The 7,730-nt window shown below is 36.6% G+C and overlaps 1 pseudogene; it reads right to left on the bottom strand.

The window, feature by feature from the left end:
* Positions 1-4,836: 4,836 nt before the first annotated feature.
* On the bottom strand, positions 4,837-6,063 carry LOC143539599 (5-amino-6-(5-phospho-D-ribitylamino)uracil phosphatase, chloroplastic pseudogene; annotated as a pseudogene).
* Between the last annotated feature and the right edge of the window lie 1,667 nt (positions 6,064-7,730).

The following is a 7,730-nucleotide window of genomic DNA, read 5'->3' as shown; positions in this document are numbered from 1 at the left end:
ACCTTAAACGATTACGATTGTGAAATCATCTACCATGAAGGAAAGGCAAATGTTGTAGCTGACGCATTAAGTCGGATAGAACGTGAGAAACCCAAGAGAGTTCGAGCCTTGAGACTAGAGCTACAAATAGATTTAATCAAGCAAATTAAAAAGGGTCAGAAGCAAGCAATCAAGGAAAAGCAAATCTCTGAAGAAAAGCGAAATGGTACAATCAATTCATTAGTTAAAGGAGACGATGATATACTCAGACTTGGAAATAGAATCAGGGTACCGATTGTTGGAGATTTACGTGAAAGGATCACGAGTGAAGCTCATAGATCAAAGTACATGATGCATCCCAGCAGCGATAAAATGTATCAAAATCTTAAGCCAAACTACTGGCAGAATGGGATGAAGAGAGATATTGCTCTGTATGTTGCTAAATGCTTAACTTGTTTACAAGTCAAGGCAGAGCATCAAAAACCTTCAGGTTTACTTCAACAACCTGAATTTCTGTGTGGAAATGGGAGATGATAACAATGGATTTCATTACGAAACTCCCTAAGACTATCCGACAGCACAATGCTATTTGGGTCATTATTGATAGGTTAACTAAATCTGCACATTTCTTACCTATCAATGAATCTTACTCTATGGATAGATTGGCACGAATATATGTGAACAATATCGGATCATTGCATGGGGTGCCATTATCTATCATATTCGATCGAGACAGTAGATTTACGTCTCATTTATGGAATAGTTTTCAGCAAGCATTGGGAACTCAGTTGAATCTTAGCACTGCTTATCATCCGCAAACCGATGGGCATATGCTCCGAGCTTGTGTGATTGATTTAGGCAAAAGTTGGGATGATCATCTTCCTCTAATGGAATTCTCGTATAACAATAGTTATCACACGAGTATTCAGGCCGCACCATTTAAAGCATTGTATGGACGAAAATGTAGAACACATGTATGTTGGTCTAAAACTGGAGATAACCAAATGTCTGGACCTGAAATAGTCCAAGAAACGACGGATAAAGTATTACAAATCCGTGAACAACTTAAGACAGCAAGATATCGACTAAAGAATTACGTAGATGTCCGTCGTAAGCCGTTGGAATTTCAAGTCGGCGATAAGGTATTATTAAAAGTATCACCATAGAAAGGTGTTGTACGATTCGGGAAGAAAGGAACATTGAGTCCTCGTTTTGTGGGACCATTTGAAATACTAGAACTAATTGGTACTGTTGCTTATCGCTTACGTTTGCCAAAAGAGATGAAAGGAATACATGATGTATTTCATGTCTCTAACTTATGTACATGTCTGGCTGACGAAACTTTAGCCATGCCCTTAAATGATGTCGAAATCAACGAAAATCTAAAATTTGTAGAACAACCTCCACAAGTTGAAGATTTCTAAGTTAAGCAACTTAAACGACGAAGACTAAAGTTAGTCAAGATACGATGGAACTCCCGAAGAGGACCTGAGTTTACTTGGGAGTTAGAATCAGAGATGAGAAAGAAATACCCACATCTGTTCTAGCGAATCTCGAGGATGAGATTTATGCCAAGGTGGGGAGGATGTAACATCATGAAAAATTTGGTCCAATTTTGACAAGTTCATAAAAATGATGGACGAAAAATATTCATAACATAAGAAATGGGAAACATAAGACAAAAGAATGGAAACACCTTATGTTAAGGAAATACGAAAGGGAAGCTCCATCCCACATACATAGGAGGAAGGAAGAAAAAGAAAGTGCTTTATAAGGAAGAAAATTCTCATAGTTATATTCTTATGTGGCTAACCACTCTCAGTGGTCCTAATGGAGGGTGCGAAGGACCCGACGCGCACGCGCACGGGCATGGGCTCGGGCGATGGGCGCAATGTGGCGCTTTGATGGCGCACTTTGTACTTCGCATCGCCGCGAGCCGCTTGAGAACTGCATTAGTATTTTGGATAATAAAAGCTAAATCAAGAATTGACGAGCCACCAAAGTACAAGGACTAAAAATAGAAATTCTGGAAAATTTGTTCCTTCACGCGGCGCGAAGGATTTGGGTATTGGAACTTCGTGCGACGCGAAGTAGCGATGAAGTAATCGTGCCGTTGAACGACACGTGCCAACACGTCATAAATGACACGTGGCAAGCCTACTTGTCAAATCATCATACCTATTAGTCTACTTCGCGTGACGCGAAGAATACTTCGCGCGACGCTAAGGACAAAAGAAACCTGAGGCAGTTTACTAGCCGTTTGAGCGACGCGAAAAATCTCTTTTTCTGCCTATAAATAGGCAGCCATAGGATGAGTTCCATCCATCCATCACACCCTAAATCACACATATATTCTCGATATTCGTGCTACGAACCCGACGTACCAACACCGATAATCGTTGTCTTGAAGTACGTGTTAGAACCCTACCGAGTTATTCTCTTGATTTTCCACCGACTAGTAGAAGTGCTGCCCGAGTGAAGCCTAGGTATTCTCTATAAACAAACAATACAAGGTAGGGGTTCTGCCCGATTATTTATTTATAAATGGCTTGGGCCCTAGTCGGGGTTATAGCTCATACCTTGGTTATATAATAAGTGGAAAAATAGAGATTTCATAAGTCAAGGTTATAGGTGAAATAATATTTCTGTTATATAAAGAATTTTATAAATGTTACCTATGAAAGAAGAAACTCGATATATAAGTTCCTTCATGAAAAAGAAACGTAGTATATAAATAATGAATAAAGAAAGGACTAGATGTCCTTATGTTTTATAAAAAGATATGAATATCAATGTAAAGGTTATGCAAACAGACTAAAGGTCTGAAGCTAGATCGTTGATCTATTATTTATAAAAGTTCTATCGTATACGTTTGTCTGGATCCTTACATATGTGGGTAGACAGTGGGCACACCGCACCACACTTGCTAATACCTCCACCACGTTGGGCCGGACCTAAGTGATGTCCGAGAGGGGATTATCTTGTATATGTTGGTAGTTCCTAAGTCCTCAATGTTGCGGTATCCTTGAGTGGTTTCGACTAGAGCTGGATGTTTATAATAGTAATTCAGACTTTCAGAACTTGGTTATTTCCTTAGCCACGATGGGCCGGGCTATAAGATACCCAAGGGAATAACTAAGTATCAAAATGTTTTGTGTCAACGTGTTCACCAGCATGTGTTGCTAACGTATTTTTATAAACTGTTTTACAGGTTATGAGGAATAGATGATTGGAGATGGTGACCAGCCATTAGACAATCTGACGGCTCAGATGGAGCCTTTGTTAATAAAATATTATAAATTATGGTTTTGTGCTTTCCACACTTTTGTACCAAACAACCGGGTGTTTAATTCCCGACTTTTGAATATAATAATATTTTGATCAAGTCGTCCGCTTTACCACTTTAAACTCTGATATATTTACAAAACATGTACCAACTTGTGGGCACACGCCTAGGCCCTAGATTGAGGTGTGACAGATTAAAGGTTTCACAAATAATTGAGATGTTATAACTTGTTTAAGAATTATCCATGTTTGGTGAGACCCAAGACCCGTGAAAATTATTGTTTGATGATGAAAGGTTTTATAAATAAATGAGATGTTATAAACCGTTTAAGAATTATCCGGGTTTGGTAAGACCCATACTCATGAATTCGGGTCAAACGTATAAAAAGCCACCATTCAGGAATGAAGCAATCTGATGACCCGAGAGGGTCGGGAGCAACCACATCGCAACACGTAGGATTTTTATGTAAACAATTATATGTATAGATAGATAAATCATTCATCTTATTGAAACAAAATTTCTAAATTTTATAATTGTATATACAGAACACGCAACCTATAGCACGAAGTTGATAGATATTAATACATAAAAATTATATTCTTAACTAGCGTAATACTACATTTGTTTAAGAGAATTGTTCAATAAAATTTTTATTATTGTCGGTCTAAAACCAAATAAATAAGTAGGTTTTAACCCATGTAATTTAAAAAAGGCCCCCAAAAATTTCCTTCGCTTTAGGCCTTCAAAACTCTTGGGCCGGCTGGCCATGACGGTTTGAAACCGATTTGACCCACCGTTCAAAATCGTGATGCAAGCACATCCATCGAAATTGGTCAAAATGAACTAAGCTGGACTGGAACAGGTTTCAAACCGCAGCACAGTTTCTAAAACCGATCCAGTTTTGACTTTCATTTTAACCCGTTTCAAAACCAGTCCAGTTTGATCCAAAATCCGGTTTGTACACCTCTAGTTGACTCTCTCCCAGCCCCTACTTCTCATAGCAACACCTACACACACTTCCTAAACTCCTTTATAAACAGATTTACTTTGGATTCAGTGTAGTAACATTTACAGCCATCAGTGGGAAAAATAACATGTGATTTAAAAAAACAACTAAGAGCATTCCCAGCCCGTTCCCTACCCTATATTCATTTCCCTACCTTATATCCATATATACATATAATTACATTAAAAAACACTATATTTTATTTCTTCTGTTTAATTAAATAATAATTTTTATACCTTTATCATCATATTTTTTTCTCTTTCACTCACAACTATTTTATGAAAATATTAAAAATATTATACAGTATCTACAGTAAAACCTCAAATTTAACTTTCTCATATAAATTTTATCTCTTCTCTACTCATAACCACTCATAACCATACCATATAATTTACAAATCCTCCTCACATAAGGATTGAGAATGCTCTAAAGCATGTAAAAAAAATCATAACTTCACAAATTTACCTGGTAAACAAACGTTAACAAATACAACTATGAAAAGTCAAATATTTATCTACAGATTACATATATAATATTATATATTGTTAACACATACAAATGTCCCTTTAATGCAGGCTACCCTTTTGATTTTCAATGTTTACAAACTATAATTTCACCATTAACATCAGCATCACAAACATAAAACCTATATACAGATCCATACCAAATTACCAGAAATCATCGTCAACCGCAGCCCTCGAAGACGGGTACACATCATCTTCTTCCTCCAGCTCCATTTCCACCTCAGGCTCCGCACCAAACTCAGACGACTCAATATCCGCAAGATTCTTCAAATCCACAACTGACAGCTCATCGAGCCGCCTCACCACCAAATCAGCAGCCGTTAACTCATAAACTGGATGCTTACTAGCCACCGCCACACACTTCATCTTACCCTCGTGCGCCGCTTCAACACTCAAATTCGAGTTCCCGAACACAATACACCGTTCCGGTATAAATTGCAACAGCTGAGCCGCATATGAAAACATTTCCGGGTCCGGTTTCCCTCGATAAACATCTTCAGCCGTCACAACTGCGTTAAACACCCCGTTTATCCCGATCGCAACAATCGCCTCTTCAAGATTCTTTCGTGGGCGTGTCGACACTAAAGCCATAGGAATATTATAGCGAGTCAAAACATTAATAAACTCTTCTGACCCGTCACGAAACCGAAACACCCCGCCTTGTAACGCTTGAAAAATCTGTTCTTTTCTTAGTGACATACGTTTAAGTTGACCCGGGTCTCGTGACCAACAAAGAACCTCTGAAATCGCCTGCTCGTTTTTCATGCCTTCAATTCTTTTAAGAATAAAAGCGGGCGGTCGGGATTTACCTTCTTCTTCAGCAAGTACAAGCCACGACTGCTTCTCGTGATTGGGATTATCTTCAATCAAAACCCCTTCCCATTCGAATATCGCACCTAACCAACCGCAACCCATTCGCTCTTGTCTTAACAACGGGTTATGCAACGAGGGGTTGTCGGCTTTGTTGTTAGGTGGCCAAAGCCCGGTGGGTTTTTGAACCGGGTTAGTGCCGATTTGGTCATTAAACGCCTCTTTAGTCAACTCCATCGCTTGGGCTTTGATGGGTGGAAGCCTAAGTAACGGGATACGCCTTGTTGCGACCCGTTTAGTCGAACGGGCTTTCAAATAACACCCGAAAACGGGGCTCGGCCCGAAAAGCGAGGTTGCAGCAATGGATTCAATCATTTTCAGAGAATTCAGTTGAGACGAAAGAAAACCCCCAAATTGAAAATGAAATTACAACCTCCCTCAATAATTGAAGAATCAAGAACCCTAATTTGATATTAAATTGAAGGAATCTTCTTTATGGGAAAAAGTGGGATTATTATTCTTGACAATCAACAAAAGGGGGAACAGGTTTTGCCTAATAAAGATCTAATCTTTATATAATAATAATAAGACCCACAAAATACCCAATTCAAATTGAAACCCTAATTGATAAATTACAACACCAAACAGCTTAAAGATTTCTGATTCAACAAGATTATGAACAGAAAAGGTAAAAACTACAGTGGAATTAAGGAAATTTGAAAGCTTTAAAGACGTTTTTATATATCTATATATATAGATATATATAGATATATACAGTATATGTTATGATGATAATAATAAGAGAAATAAAGATAGAACCTGAAATAAATAACGGATAGAAAAGAGTGAGGAAGATCGGCGACTAATTTGGAAGGGGAAATAAATAAAAATAATTATGTGGTTTGTAGGAGAAGACACCCTTTGAAAATCATTTACTTTCACATAAATAAATAAATAAATAAATGGGAGATATATCATGCATACAAATACAATTTTATTTTAGACTATTGAATTTAAAATCTCATTGGGCTTGAGGAGAACTTACATGAAAATAGGCCCAGTGAGAATTGATACGAGGTGAGTCATGCACTCACGTGTATGCAGAGACAACAGACTCACTATGTACCAATTCTGAAAGGGATGGTTGAATCATATCTACTTTGAATGTGATGTGTGTCTATTTTAGTTAGTAACTGACTTAATTAGTATCGGTTAGTGTAGTGTAGTTAAGACAGTTAGTAGGTCATCAAAGAAGTTAAAGGGTATGTTTGTGATACATGTATTGATTGAGAGATAGGGTATGTTTCTTAAAACTAGCTAGTGGTAGCTGGCTGGAAGCTGGTAGCTGAAAGCTCTAGTTTTTTAGATAAATTTAGATGTTTGGTAAAGTAACTGAAACTTTAATAAAATGTATAAAATGATCAAATATACATAATTAAAAAAACATAATACTAAATGTTTAAATCTTGAAAGTTATTTAATTAATTATTATATATATTAAAAAGAGGATTTCTTCCCTCTTTGCATATCTACTATTCATTTTACTTTTTCTTTTTCTTTTTTTTTACTATTTAGTTTTAAGTTCGTGCTTTTTACATGTATTGTGTTATAATTTTGTATTGCTTAAGTTTACTTTATTATTTGTAATTTATATATTTATTTCAATTAATTATAATATTTAACAAACTATATTTATAAACCTCTAACATGGACAAGTGTAAGCTTTACATGTTTTATTTGTCGGTTAAAATTTTTTTAAACTTTTCTTTCGTATTTGTTATGGTTGGTCTTTAAAATGATCGAAACTTTTTTGATAATCTAAAATTATTCCATCGTCACATGTTTTTATATCTGCGTTTCGACTTTTGATACCACACATTTAAAATACGATTTTTTTGGCTTAGTAATTCATGTTTACCTATTTGTGATGGTACTTCTGATACTAACCGAATTTGCGTCGGTTCGCAACAGTAACGTGCTGGTGTTTTTGTTCCACATATGATAATTTGTTATATTTTGGTATTGACATGTTTATTTCTTTTGTTTAGTTTCGATGTCGTAACACGATACAAGCTGATTTCGCATCGACTCACAACGCGTTGTGGTTAACGTTTTTACGTATATT

The sequence above is a fragment of the Bidens hawaiensis genome, unplaced genomic scaffold (genome assembly GCF_021521415.1).
Source record: "Bidens hawaiensis isolate Kalapana, Puna unplaced genomic scaffold, B.hawaiensis_p1.1 tig00011951_1, whole genome shotgun sequence".
NCBI lineage: Eukaryota > Viridiplantae > Streptophyta > Magnoliopsida > Asterales > Asteraceae > Bidens > Bidens hawaiensis.
This window is presented reverse-complemented; position numbering and strand designations above follow the sequence as displayed.